This window comes from Schistocerca serialis, chromosome 4 (genome assembly GCF_023864345.2).
Source record: "Schistocerca serialis cubense isolate TAMUIC-IGC-003099 chromosome 4, iqSchSeri2.2, whole genome shotgun sequence".
In the NCBI taxonomy this organism is placed as follows: Eukaryota; Metazoa; Arthropoda; class Insecta; order Orthoptera; family Acrididae; genus Schistocerca; species Schistocerca serialis.
This window is the reverse complement of record NC_064641.1, coordinates 708,077,000-708,091,431: the sequence shown is the minus strand read 5'-3', so window position 1 is coordinate 708,091,431 and position 14,432 is coordinate 708,077,000. Positions and strand designations below refer to the sequence as shown.

At 44.1% G+C, this 14,432-nt stretch overlaps 7 non-coding genes across 7 annotated transcripts; 4 read left to right on the top strand and 3 right to left on the bottom strand.

The window, feature by feature from the left end:
- Nucleotides 1–3,319: 3,319 nt before the first annotated feature.
- On the bottom strand, nt 3,320–3,391 carry Trnaa-cgc (transfer RNA alanine (anticodon CGC)). The gene has a single exon. It is a non-coding gene; the product is annotated as a tRNA-Ala (tRNA).
- A 118-nt stretch (nt 3,392–3,509) lies between these two features.
- Nucleotides 3,510–3,581, top strand: Trnaw-cca (transfer RNA tryptophan (anticodon CCA)). Its single transcript has one exon. It is a non-coding gene; the product is annotated as a tRNA-Trp (tRNA).
- A 6,073-nt stretch (nt 3,582–9,654) lies between these two features.
- Nucleotides 9,655–9,726, bottom strand: Trnaa-cgc (transfer RNA alanine (anticodon CGC)). Its single transcript has one exon. It is a non-coding gene; the product is annotated as a tRNA-Ala (tRNA).
- A 118-nt stretch (nt 9,727–9,844) lies between these two features.
- Trnaw-cca (transfer RNA tryptophan (anticodon CCA)) lies at nt 9,845–9,916 on the top strand. The gene has a single exon. It is a non-coding gene; the product is annotated as a tRNA-Trp (tRNA).
- A 658-nt stretch (nt 9,917–10,574) lies between these two features.
- Nucleotides 10,575–10,646, bottom strand: Trnaa-cgc (transfer RNA alanine (anticodon CGC)). The gene has a single exon. It is a non-coding gene; the product is annotated as a tRNA-Ala (tRNA).
- A 118-nt stretch (nt 10,647–10,764) lies between these two features.
- Trnaw-cca (transfer RNA tryptophan (anticodon CCA)) lies at nt 10,765–10,836 on the top strand. The gene has a single exon. It is a non-coding gene; the product is annotated as a tRNA-Trp (tRNA).
- Nucleotides 10,837–11,154: 318 nt separating this feature from the next.
- Nucleotides 11,155–11,226, top strand: Trnac-gca (transfer RNA cysteine (anticodon GCA)). The gene has a single exon. It is a non-coding gene; the product is annotated as a tRNA-Cys (tRNA).
- The last annotated feature ends 3,206 nt before the right edge of the window (nt 11,227–14,432 follow it).

Below are 14,432 nucleotides of genomic sequence, written 5' to 3'. Positions count from 1 at the left end.
GGTCGATCGATGTTGAATGCCCTGTGTGAATATCGTGACCTGACTTATTTAACTTGGATTACCAACACTGATTTGGCGTTATTGTTTCTCGACTTCGATAAGGCGTTTGACAGAATTAATCACGCTTTTTTATTGCGCACAATGAGTCAAATGGGATTCAACCAGCGTTTTCGACAGCTTATTCAGAAATGTATCTGCGGAACGTCTTCACGCGTGAAGGTTAACGGCCAGTTAACCGCCCCTGTGCCCATACGACAAGCAGTGCGACAAGGGTGCCCCCTTTCTATGACGTTATTCTCGATCGCTATAGAGCCACTTCTTAAAAAGTTTTACGTAACTTTACACGGGTTGCAAACGTTAAACACCAAAACGGTCTGCCACGCCTATGCCGACGATATCAGTGTGCTTATTGCTAACACCGAAGAGCTGGGGTCAGTTCGTCGGATTGTCCATCAGTACTCTGTCGCTTGTGGCGCTCGACTTAATGAGCGAAAGTCCAAAATCATGCCGTTAGGTCGCAACCCCAATTCCATCGATATTTCTTGGTTGGACAGGACCGAAGACCTGTGGCATCTAGGCCTGGTTATATCACCGAACCCCCACGCCATGCTCCACGTGAATTGGGAACGCAAGCTTACCATCTTACGTGCGGTGATCAAAGAACATAACATGCGGTCTTTAGACCGGATGCAGAGGGCACAGTTTATTAATAGTTACGTTTTCAGTAAGCTCTATCACACTGCCGCTGTTTTACCAATCCCGACAGCCATTGCGAAAAAAATTTTAGCACTTGCTTGCTGGTATGTCTGGAGAGGGAACATCTTTAAAGTTTCCTTTAAAGCTACCTCGTTACTTCGTTCCCGAGGTGGCTTAGGCGTCAAAGACGTTGAATCCCAATGTGTGGCGACTCTTTTAACTCGTACTTCCTGCATACTACACAGTACCCCAAATAGTCTCACTGCACGGCTTTTCAACACCTTACGTCCAAAGGATTTGTCTGCGCCAACGCCTGTGGGCCACATTCATCCTGAGCTTGGCTATATCCGGCGGTATTATGTGGAGCTAAGCTATGTTCAGGACAACCCGCATCCGTTCAACACGGCGGCGACCTATCGTGCTCTTACTCAATGGCAGCTGGATAACCCAATTGAGAAGAAATATTTAGGAAAAAACTGGAGAAATGTCTGGAAGAACATTAGTTATCCGCTTCTTCGCTCCAGAGTTCGAGCAGTTTGGTATGACGCTGTCAATGAGGTGATTCCCACTGGCGAGAAATTGCACAAAATCAAGCTGCGGCCCACCCCGTTTTGTGAGAAGTGTAACCTAGTGGAAACGCTGCCGCATCTCTTCCACTGCAGGGATCAAACACAAATATGGCAGTGGACACGAAAGAAACTCGCTGTCATTAATAGGACGTCGGATACTTCCATTCAACTTCAAGACGCGCTCCAACCAGACTGGCAGCTTTATCCTCAATCTAAGAATAATAGTTATGTCTGGCTCATGGGCCAGTTCGTCTATTACATGCTTGACCATACAACGCCAACGCTACACGATTATCAGATGTACCTCATCGAAGAGTATTATGCGATTAAGAAATTGCGACAGTATAAAGACCAGTTTCAAAATTTTCTCACTATTGCTTTAAGTGATGGAAGAATTTAAGTTTACAGATCCATTGGACGGAGTTTTCTTTCTTTTTTTTTTTTTTTCACTACTTTGTTATATTGTTTGTTTCCATGGATTTGGTCTGCTCCGCACCATCAGATGCGGGTGATTTGCATCATGGGTCACACGACGGTACAGAGTGCACTGCACTCGGCCTCGAACATTTAATTGTATTTGGGAGTTCCTTTTCATTTTCAAATGCCAGCACTTTACTTTTGGTTCCGCAGGGCGTAACCCAGAAGAGGCACCTCATTTGTTTACTTTCATTTCGCATTATCTTTCATCAAAGCTGCACGACGATTTAGTACGAACCAGGAGTTTCCAGCAGCTTCTCTTCCTCCTATCAAGAGGCTTTACGATACGGGAAATGGTTGTTTGGCATGTCCCTGCTCTTGGTGTCACCACGTTACCAGCGCTCATCTTCCAACGCATGGCATGCTCAGGGTTTTGAGAAGCAGCAATCCACAATCAACCATCGGGAAACCGAATGCACAATACTCATCAACGACATGGCCACTGGGACAATTATTCTACGTGAAGACCAACTTTGAGTATCTGCTGTGCTGCATTCATGGTGTGCTGCGTAATCCACAGACCAGACATGGATTTCTTTTTATCATTCTGTTTATATCTATAAACATAATGGAACACACATGACGCCACCTTGCAAATTAACCAAAATATAATAATGAATACATAACAATAAAATCAAATCACAAAACCATGCAATTGGGTGCGGGGTATGGCGGTGACATCGTGGCCAGGCCTCCGGATTGCGACCCCTGCCCACCTTGCCGCCGGCTGCCTAGCACTCACGTGCATAAAAAAAAATTGCAAAAAAAATAAAAAAAATAAAAAAACAAAAAAAAATAAAAAGGATGAAAAAAAAGAAAAAAAAGTGGATAGGATACCTGGCTTTCACCCAGGTAACTATATTAAAAAAAAATAAAAAAAAAGTAAAAAAAAAATGGATAAGGCGTCGGACTTCGCAAAAAAAAAAAATAACCCAGAGGTCCGTGGATCGAAACCACGCTCTGCTAAAATTATTTCTTTTGCGGACTGTGTCGAGCTCGATTATTACGCCCACAGCGTCGGCTGGAGTGCTTTGATTCAGCGTTAACAGCAAACCCCGTAATTCTGAAGTATGAAGAATGCGAGAACCACCTCCTAAGATAAAAAAATAAAAATAAAAAAAAAAAAAAAAAAGTGGCAGAGCGCTGGTCTAGTAAACCAGAGGTCGTGAGTTCGATCCTCACAGGAGGCAAACGAATTTTGTAACAGCCCCTTGTACAACATAGAAAAAAAAAAAAAAAAAAAGTCGTAGAGCATTCGACTGCAGATCGAGAGGTCCCCGGTTCAATCCCGGGTGCCCCCTTCATTTTTCAGTATCTCGAAAAAAACAAATGACGATTGTCGCGGTGAGTTGCAAATACATGTTTGAGATGCACCCTGCACGCCATACCGAAGGCTTTGGAGCAACATTTCAATGGGGGGGATCGAAGCCCAGGGTCTTGCAAGTCATCGTCCTCCCGCCATGAGGTCGAACTGTACGAAATCCACTTGCTTGGGGGAAGAATCTTGTACACTGAATTTTGTAGAATATGATGATAGGCAAAAGTTTTCATGTACTGCTGCACGGAGAAACAAAAATTGGAGGAGCTGGGATTTGAACCCAGGACTTTCTGCATGCGAAGCAGACACTCTACCACTGAGTTACACCCCCGCCAGAGCAAGTACATCTGGGACGAGTGTCTCGTGGATCCTACTGTCATTATTTCTTAGGTTTGAACGGTACAGTAAGTGTTCGAGGAACCTATTCATGACAAGACCTAAGCAGCGTCGACTACGTGGCGCAACGGTAGCGCGTCTGACTCCAGATCAGAAGGTTGCGTGTTCAAATCACGTCGGGGTCACAATGAAATTTTCAGTTCCGCTTGAGACGCGACAGCGATCGGACGTGCTGTGTATTCGATCCGCCGTTTCCCTCGGGTTGTGACTATTTACTTTCTGTGTGTGACGTTTCTTTGTCTTCTTTTCTTCGTTGTTTCGTCGTCTTAGTGTTTGTGTTGTGTCTTGTGTTGTATAGCGGCTTTTGCCGCATTAATTAAGTTTTATGGCTTCCCGGTTGTTTCCGCGGAAGTGTACTCTCTGTTTTCAGTTTAACAAGGCCACCAGGAATGTTCAACCGACTTCGTTGGAAATTCACGAATGGATTGTGGATACGATTGGCATTACATCGGACCAGGTACATACGGCGTATTTTGACACAGAACTTTACTGCTTTTTTGTGAAATTGTTGAACCCAGTTTTGCTAGATAAGATTTTACTTAAACATGGTGAGCAAGTGTCGTTCCGTCATAGAGATGGTTCTGTTAGCAGTGTTACTGTTTCCAATGCGGAAATTACGTATACCACAGTTCGGGTTTATAATTTACCCCCTGAAGTTGAAAACAGTTATCTCAAGGAAGCTTTGCTTGGTTATGGTACCGTTCGGTCCATTCGAAATGAACGTTGGTCTGCACAACATAAGCTGCAATGTTATAATGGTATCAGATCGGTTGAAATGCATATTAAGTCGAATATACCGTCCCATCTGGTTGTATGTGGTTATCGTGTTCATCTTACTTATGAGGGGCAAGTTGGTACGTGTTTTCTATGTAATGAAAATGGTCATGTTCGTGCTAATTGCCCTAAGCGGGTGTTTGTGCTTAAAAATGGGCTAGCACAACGCCGCAAATTAACGGTTGCCGATCTTGTGCCAGCAGCTTCCTCCACAGTCTCGTGTCAGCCTCCTGCAGTAGATTCTTCACAACGAGTGACACCTTCCTCTGATGCAGGTTTTCCCCCGTTACCCACTCGCCCAGATGTATCGGCTGCTTCTACACCGATCCCGTCTGTTTCCAATAACAAACGCCGTCGTGCTAGTGATACCGGTAGCACTGATGACGAAGCTGCTGTTTCGCAGCCGGTTTGCGAATCTGACGAGAGAATTCCGGAATCTCCCATGCTTGTTTTGGATTCTGTTCCCACTGTGTGTCCTGCTTTGCCTGATGACGTCAAACCTGCTGCCACGCTGTCGGCGCAAGAGCCCCAACATTCGGTCGAGGTGGTGTTGACATCCCTCCCGACACAGGCATCACAACATGTTGACGACACTTCGGTGCAGACAGCTGTTTGTCGGAAAATCGCTTCTAGAACCGCGCGCTCCGCTTCAGCGGATTCCAAACCTATCTCTCCACCTCCTACACTTCCAATACCTACACCTTCTGATGCCGGTGCCGATGTTCCTGTTGCAGTTTTCCCCTTGCTTGCTCCTTCTTCTGATTCCTCTCGCCCTGCTAATCCTTCGGATGCCTTGGTTGACGTGCCTGATCTCGAACCCCCCACTCCGCCTGCTCTTGAATCTGGTGTGCATCAGATACGCCGTCGGGTGAAAGTGCCCCCCAATCTTCACGTGGTGCGGAAAAAACACAAGCATGCAAAGGATGACTCTGATTCCGTTGATTCCGGGCAACCACCCTCTGCCATGTCTGATGTTGATGATCTGGATGTAGTTGCTTCTAATGTGGTGTAATTAGGGTTCATTTTCCCTTTTTTGGTTGATGTTGCAGGCGTACACGTTTATTACCTTAAATATAAATAGCATTCAATCTGCTCTGAAGTTAGCGTCTCTGCAGCAGTTTATTTATGACTCTGCAGCTGATGTTGTTTTCCTGCAGGAAGTCTCCGTTGCACACCTGTTTGTTCCTGGCTTTCGCACTATTATAAATTTTGCGCCTGAGTTTTCCACAGGTACTGCCTTACTAATTCGTGACGGTATCCCCGTTACCGAAATTGAGCTCTTAGACTCGGGAAGGGGTATTGGTTGTCGGTTATTTGACACAACCTTGGTTAATATTTACGCCCCCTCTGGCTCCAGCAAACGGCAGGAAAGGTCTCGTTTTTATAAAGAGGATCTGATTTATCTTTTACGCAAAAATCCTGCGACTTTGATATTGGGGGGTTATTTTAATTGTGTATTACAAGCTAAGGACCCATCCCCTCATTTTAATTATTGTTTCGAGCTACATTCTCTTGTACGTCAACTACGACTACGCGATGCGTGGGAGGTTAAACACGCCACTTTAGTTAAATTTACATTTTTTACTGCCACGTCAAGTAGTCGACTGGACCGATTGTATATTTCTGATCCCCTTAGTGTTTCTGTTTTAAATGTAGATGTTCTTCCAGCCAGTTTTACGGATCATTGTGCCCTTGCGGTTATAATTAATTTGGAGCGTCAGCCTCTTAAACTTTATCGGCCGCTGTGGAAATTAAATGTCTCCCTGCTCGATGACCCTGACATCGAACCTCTAATACAGACGGCGTGGGACATGTGTTTACGTTCTCTGCGATACTATCCGTCTAAGCTTCACTGGTGGATCCACTGTGCGAAGCCAAAACTACGTCGCACTTTAATGTCCTACAGTTATAACAGAGCGCGAGATCTGAAACTGACTTTTGAGTATTATTATTCGGTGCTTCGCGAACTTTATGATACTTCTCGAATGACATGCGCCCACCTTTCTGAGGTTCGGAAAATTAAAGCCAAGCTCCTTAGTATTAAACGGCTTCAGATGGAAGGGTTGAAGATTAAATCTAAACCGCCGTCCACCTTAGCACATGAAATGACTTCCATGTACCATCTGTTTCGTCACCACAAGAACCGTCGACGTGTATTGATTGACGGCCTTATGGCAGCTGATGGTCGCCGGCTTACCTTACAGAATCAAATAACCCATGAACTTACCTGCTACTATGAGACCTTATATGCTGTGGCTGATTCTGATCCGCTTGATGTTGACGAGATTTTAACTGCTATCCCATCAGTTTTAACAGAGGACCATAATATGGAATTTTTAGCTCCTTTTACTGCAGACGAAATTTCAGCTTTCATTGCTTGTTCACCATCTCACAAATCTCCTGGTCCGGATGGCCTTCCTAAGGAGTTTTTTGTTCGCTTTTGGCCTATTATAGGGCCTGTTTTTACGGATATAGTAAATGAAATTTTGACTTGTGGCACAATTCCGGCCGATTTCAAGAGAGGTACGGTTGTCCTGATACCGAAATCTGCTGGTTTGAAGACAGCTAGTGACTTTCGTCCTTTAACCCTTTTAAATTTTGATTATAAGACGGCTGCTAGGGCTGTTAATGCACGTCTATCCCTCTTGCTTACACCTGTGATAACTCCTTGTCAAAGCTGCTTTCCGGGGCGCTCCATCTTGACGCCTCTGGCGGGGTATCGTGACATTGTGTCGATTGTCGCTGTCACCAATATTTCCTGTGCGCTTTTATTTGTTGATTTTAGTAAGGCTTTTGATCGTGTGTCCCATTCGTTTTTAGAGCTTCTGCTGCGCCGACTCAGTTTTAATGAAAAGGCGCTGCTGGTTCTTAAGAATATGACGACTGGCATTTCTGCTAAGATTGACATTAATGGACAGCTGACGAAGGTCATTGATATTAAACGTGGCGTCCCGCAAGGTAGCCCTTTATCCATGACCCTTTATGCTCTCTCCCTTCAACCACTCCTCACACGTCTCAACTCGACACTTCGTGGTCTTACGATCTCTGGGGTTACCCAGACAGCAACAGCTCATGCTGATGATTTGGTTGTTTTGCTTCGTTCCACCGCAGAAGTGCCGCCGTTGAAAATGGAACTAGATAAATTTTCTGCTGCCTCAGGTTCTCGTATCAACCCCCGTAAAAGCAAACTCCTGAATTTGCGGGGCTTTGAACATGTGGTTGTTCCGTGGGTTACGGCTGTTGAACATCATACACATTTAGGTATCTATCTTGAACGGTGTCCTCTTCGTATGGCTGCGAAAAATTGGCAAGTGGCCATTTCCAAGCTTCAAGGTGTTTTATTCGAACACTCATGGCGTTCGATACCGATACTGCAAAAAAAGCTTGTATTAGACACTTATGTTTTATGTAAAGTATATTACGTTGCTCAGTTGTTTCCGCTTCCCAGAATGCAGGGTGCAAAAATGGTCCAGCTTATTAACAGATATATTTGGCGGGGGCACATTTTTAAATTACGTTGTGATGTTCTTACGAAGCCGCGACTTGAGGGCGGCTTGTCGTTCACCGATGTCCGTGTCAAGGCTGCTGTCCTTTATGTTAAGCGCACCCTCCATCTTTTATTTTCTGAGTCCCCGACTGTTACTTCGCGATTATTCCATGTCGTTCGTCCTGCGAGCTTGTCACCGCCTATTAACGTAGGACCTCTAAATGCGAAGCTACGGCATGTTCGGGACTTCTACATTGAAATTAGTTATCTGGATCTCCACTTACAACGTAGTCTTGTTTTTACTACGCGAACACTGCTTGACAAATGGCACAGGTCTTCTTCTTCCATCCCGATTGTTTTACAATATCCCCGTTTTCATTGGGGTAACATATGGACGAATATCAGCTTACCCGTTCATTCCGCAACTGTTGCCTCCCTATGGTATAAGGTAGTTAATCAGCTGATTCCTACGAACGAACGACTTCATCGTATAGGTTTAAGTGTCACTCCGCTTTGTCAAACGTGTGGTTGTGTTGATACACTCCCACACCGATTTACCTGCGCTGACCGTCTTCGCATGTGGTACTGGCTGCGCCGACAATTGGCGTTACTCACCAGAAGCTCGGAATCAGCTTTTACAACTGATGGTTCAAATGGCTCTGAGCACTATGGGACTCAACATCTTAGGTCATAGGTCCCCTAGAACTTAGAACTACTTAAACCTAACTAACCTAAGGACATCACACACACCCATGCCCGAGGCAGGATTCGAACCTGCGACCGTAGCAGTCCCGCGGTTCCGGACTGCAGCGCCAGAACCGCTAGACCACCGCGGCCGGCTTTTACAACTGATATTCTCTGCTGGCCGGACACGGTTTTTATCCCCGGACAAAGAACAACACCATTATGTGGCTTCTTGGCCGTTACATTTTTGCAGTGGTTGATGGTGATGGTATTTCCAATTTTATTTCGTTTACTGGTTACATGCTTCATGAGTACTGGACGCAACAATCTTTCCCACATCTTAAGAGGGACTTTGCGAATATGCTCAGTATTGTTTTCGAAAAGCAGGGGATTGGTTAAGTTTCCACTTCTATTGCTCGCTCCTGCGCCAGTTGCATTAATGGCACCGGTATAGGGGGATACTGATCTCACTTCATGAGAGGGGAGACATTCTCGCTAGCTCTTAGTTACTTTGCCTTCCTGCCAAGCTTTTACCTGTTTGCATAGACAATTCATAAATAAGCCCCGTGTCCACATATCAGTATCATGAGACTCCGAACCAAGGACAATTACTACGTATTGGTGCCACTGTGCTTCAGTGCAGGGACGAGGAGACGTCATGGCCAGGCCTCGGGTTTCGACCCCTGCCCAACGCGCCTCCACCTACCTGCACTGGGTTATTCAAATGGTTTAACACAAAAACGAAAAAAGTGGTTAACTAAAAAAATTGAAAAAACAAAATAAATGGATAAGACAATAAAAATGGATAAGGCAAACAAAATAAAAACAAAGTGGCTAGGATACCTGGCTTTCACCCAGGAGAAAAAAAAAATGGATAATGCAAAAAAAAAGTGGTTAAGGCGTTAAAAAAAAAAAAAAAGTCGTAGAGCATTCGACTGCAGATCGAGAGGTCCCCGGTTCAATCCCGGGTGCCCCCTTCATTTTTCAGTATCTCGAAAAAAACAAATGACGATTGTCGCGGTGAGTTGCAAATACATGTTTGAGATGCACCCTGCACGCCATACCGAAGGCTTTGGAGCAACATTTCAATGGGGGGGATCGCAGCCCAGGGTCTTGCAGGTCATCGTCCTCCCGCCATGAGGTCGAACTGTACGAAATCCACTTGCTTGGGGGAAGAATCTTGTACACTGAATTTTGTAGAATATGATGATAGGCAAAAGTTTTCATGTACTGCTGCACGGAGAAACAAAAGTTGGAGGAGCTGGGATTTGAACCCAGGACTTTCTGCATGCGAAGCAGACACTCTACCACTGAGTTACACCCCCGCCAGAGCAAGTACATCTGGGACGAGTGTCTCGTGGATCCTACTGTCATTATTTCTTAGGTTTGAACGGTACAGTAAGTGTTCGAGGAACCTATTCATGACAAGACCTAAGCAGCGTCGACTCCGTGGCGCAACGGTAGCGCGTCTGACTCCAGATCAGAAGGTTGCGTGTTCAAATCACGTCGGGGTCACAATGAAATTTTCGTTTACGAAAGCCATAGGCGAGTATGTCAGTTTAATCAGATACCAAACGATTACGGAGAACGGACGAACAGAACTTGCTTGAAAGAAGCTACTAGTGCAATTTTCGCGTTCTGACATTAAGGTGAAGGCGCCGACTCGCACTTTCTCCAGGCGCGAAGTGTCTAGTATTTTTGATATTTATATCGTTTAATGCTAATATATAACTGAGAGATAATGATTACGCAATATTTTGCTTGATTAGACGTCTTTAGCCAGGCAGAGTATAATATTGTTCCTTAAGTTATGGGAACAGAAAGATCGTGAAAGGGGGTATAGCTCAGTCGTAGAGCATTCGACTGCAGATCGAGAGGTCCCGGGTGCCCCCTTCATTTTCCAGTATCTCGAAAAAAACAAATGACGATTGTCGCGGTGAGTTGCAAATACATGTTTGAGATGCACCCTGCATGCCATACCGAAGGCTTTGGAGCAACATTTCAATGGGGGGGGGGGATCGCAGCCCAGGGTCTTGCAGGTCATCGTCCTCCCGCCATGAGGTCGAACTGTACGAAATCCACTTGCTTGGGGGAAGAATCTTGTACACTGAATTTTGTAGAATATGATGATAGGCAGAAGTTTTCATGTACTGCTGCACGGAGAAACAAAAATTGGAGGAGCTGGGATTTGAACCCAGGACTTTCTGCATGCGAAGCAGACACTCTACCACTGAGTTACACCCCCGCCAGAGCAAGTACATCTGTGACGAGTGTCTCGTGGATGCTACTGTCATTATTTCTTAGGTTTGAACGGTACAGTAAGTGTTCGAGGAACCTATTCATGACAAGACCCAAACAGCGTCAACTCCGTGGCGCAACGGTAGAGCGTCTGACTCCAGATCAGAAGGTTGCGTGTTCAAATCACGTCGGGGTCACAATGAAATTTTCGTTTACGAAATCCGTAGGCGAGTATGTCAGTTTAATCAGATACCAAACGATTACGGAGAACGGACGAACAGAACTTGCTTGAAAAAAGCTGCAAGTACAATTTTCGCGTTCTGACATTAAGGTGAAGGCGCCGACTCGCACTTTCTCCAGGCGCGAAGTGTCTAGTATTTTTGATATTTATATCGTTTAATGCTAATATATAACTGAGAGATAATGATTACGCAATATTTTGCTTGATTAGACGTCTTTAGCCAGGCAGAGTATAATATTGTTCCTTAAGTTATGGGAACAGAAAGATCGTGAAAGGGGGTATAGCTCAGTCGTAGAGCATTCGACTGCAGATCGAGAGGTCCCCGGTTCAATCCCGGGTGCCCCCTTCATTTTTCAGTATCTCGAAAAAAACAAATGACGATTGTCGCGGTGAGTTGCAAATACATGTTTGAGATGCACCCTGCACGCCATACCGAAGGCTTTGGAGCAACATTTCAATGGGGGGGATCGCAGCCCAGGGTCTTGCAGGTCATCGTCCTCCCGCCATGAGGTCGAACTGTACGAAATCCACTTGCTTGGGGGAAGAATCTTGTACACTGAATTTTGTAGAATATGATGATAGGCAAAAGTTTTCATGTACTGCTGCACGGAGAAACAAAAATTGGAGGAGCTGGGATTTGAACCCAGGACTTTCTGCATGCGAAGCAGACACTCTACCACTTTTTTTTTTTTTTTCACAGTAACAGAACATTTATTGGTTTTCTTAGTTTACACAGGGATTTACAGGTATACAGAAAACTTGTAATTTCCTTTTCTTGAACATTAAAACACATAATGCTTCAAACTGTACTAACATGCAAATTTTTAGAATGTTAACTTCCTTTTCTTTTCTAAAACATCAGAAGCAATAACCTTTTAAAAAACTTAAGATTATTCAAAATATTTAAAGGTAGTTACTGAGATTCTAAATTAAACAAAATTTCCTTTTCCTTAAACGTTATAACCAATAACTTAAAAAAAATTAAATCATGCCATGTATTTAGAATAATCACTGAAGCTCTATATTGCCCAAATTCCCTCATATTTAAACATTAAAACAAATAAGTTAAAAAAAATAAAATAAACCAAGGTACTCCCCGCCGGGAATCGAACCCGAGAACCCGGGCGTGTGAAGCGAGAACGCTACCGCTTTTTTTTTTTTTAGTCATAACATTCTACAGTAGTACATATTTTTCAACTGACATTTAAAAGTAATAAAACAAAGGTTCATTGGCATTTTAGAAAAAAAAAAAAAATCCAAGTCTAAACCAGATAGTGATGTTCGTCACTTGATCGTATTTGTTTTTCAAAGATCAAATTGTCTCTCGTTTCTTCATGTTCTGAATCGCATCATCGAAAATGGAGTTCACATGACTGTTCTTCTGAGGAAGTTGGCGTATGTATCATAATAATTATTCATGCGTAGTAGCTTGTGATGCTGGTCGGAAATGTACGTCCAAAAATCTTCTTCGCTCCTTTCTTTACTGGACAGCAGGTAAAATACTGCGTGTCCCTTCAACCAGTTGACGGCATTTTTCTTCCAGGTGGGGTATAACTCCTCTTCCGGGTATAAAAGGCACGCTGGCGTTATCAAATACGGCGGTTTTCTCTGCATAGTTGCTAATTTTTTTCTGATTGACAACCATATATTATTCGCATTTCCACAGACAAATTGATGTTCATCCGTATCAATCAGGTTGCAAATGGTACACAAAGGGGAATCAGCCAGGTGAATGGAATGTAGTCTGGAGTTTGTTGGAAATTTCCTATTCACAAAGTAGTACCACAATGACCGCACTTTTGTTGGTAAATATGGGTGATGTATGTTCCTCCAGATATCATGCCAAGAGTGACCGACGTATTTTTGTTCTATGATGTTCTTGGTCTGAAAGTTCATTAAGTTTTGGTATATTTTCTTGACTTTGATGACATCTTTCTCGGGTGTTCCCAGTCCAATGTAGCTATACTCTACGAAGAAATGTTTTAGGTGGTAAAGTTCATTTGGGATGTGGTGAACGTCTATTGGGGCGTCCTGGCTGACCGGCGCTATTTCATTTAACAAGAATGCGGTGACACTGTCGACTGACCGCTTCCACAGTTTATATGTTTTACAGACGTACAATGCTTGTGCTTTATTGTACACGTCTGTGAGATTCAATCCACCATTCCCAGTCGGTAGAGTCAATGTCTGGTACTTGACTTTGAAGATGTGGCCGCGGCTGACGAAGTGGCCAAAAGCAGCCAAAATCCTGTTCGCCACTTCCCTCGGCATTGGCAGGGCTTGAGCCACGTAATTTAATTTAGAGGACAAATAGATGTTGACGAGAGCCACTCTTTGTATCTCATCAAGAGTACGGAGATTGTGCTGACGTATACAGGCACGGATGGTGTTGAGGATTCTTCTGTAATTAACTGCGATGGTCTGCCGAATATTTCTTGTGTATTCCACTCCAAGACATGTCATGGTGACAATTTCCTTTATTGGCCCATGAATGGGAACTCCTAATCCGCTTCCAATATTCATTATGCCAGACTTATTCCTATTCATTTTCGCACCAGATACTTGTTCATATTTGTTTATTATGTCGAGTGCTTTCTCTATCTCGTCGTTGTCTTTGACAATAACTGCAACGTCATCGGCATATGCTCTGCAGACAATCCTACGGCCGCGTGTAGTGAATCCTTGTAGGTTGTGGCTGAGGCGAAAAAGCAATGGCTCGATTGCTATTGCAAAGAGTGACATAGACATCGGGCACCCTTGTCGCACCGAACTTTTCATTACAATGGGCTTACTGGACTGACCGTTTACCATAACTATCGATGTTGACTGCTGCAGAAGATTTGTAATAATGTTGATAAAACCTTGCGGGAAGTTCATGGCACGCATGGTGTGAAAAAGATAAACATGATCGACTCTATCGAATGCTTTCTCAAAGTCCAATGATACGATAGCGCATTTTATTTTACAGGCTGCGGCAATGGAAATAATATCTCTGTAGTCGCACAGTGTTTGGTAAATTGATCTGTCTTTTCCTACGCTCGATTGATATGATCCAGTGACTGTGTTCAATACTGATTTTAATCTTTCGTTTATGATGCGGGCAAATATTTTATAGTCCGAATTTAGGAGAGTGATAGGCCTAAAATTTGTTACAGATTTTCCTGCAGGATGTTTCGGGATTAGAACAATGGTTCCTTCTAGGAAGTCGCGTGGGATGCCATTGGCGGGATTCATTAATTCGTTACAGATACACGCTAATTTGGGAATCAACTGTCTTCTGAACATTTGATAGAACTCGGCCGGGATTCCGTCAGGCCCAGGAGACTTATTTTTCGGGCTTCGTGTTATAGCGTCTGCGACTTCTTCTTCTGTGATTTCAGTTAACAAGTTGTTTGCTTCTACCGGGTCGAGCCCGCGTGTGAATCCCGTCATGATGTCATTGTCCACCGGGATATCCATTGTCGTTTTGCCTAATAACTCTGCGAAGTACTTGTGAATTTCGTTCTTGATGTCACTTTGCTGCGTCAGTAACCTACCGTCAGAAGATCTTAG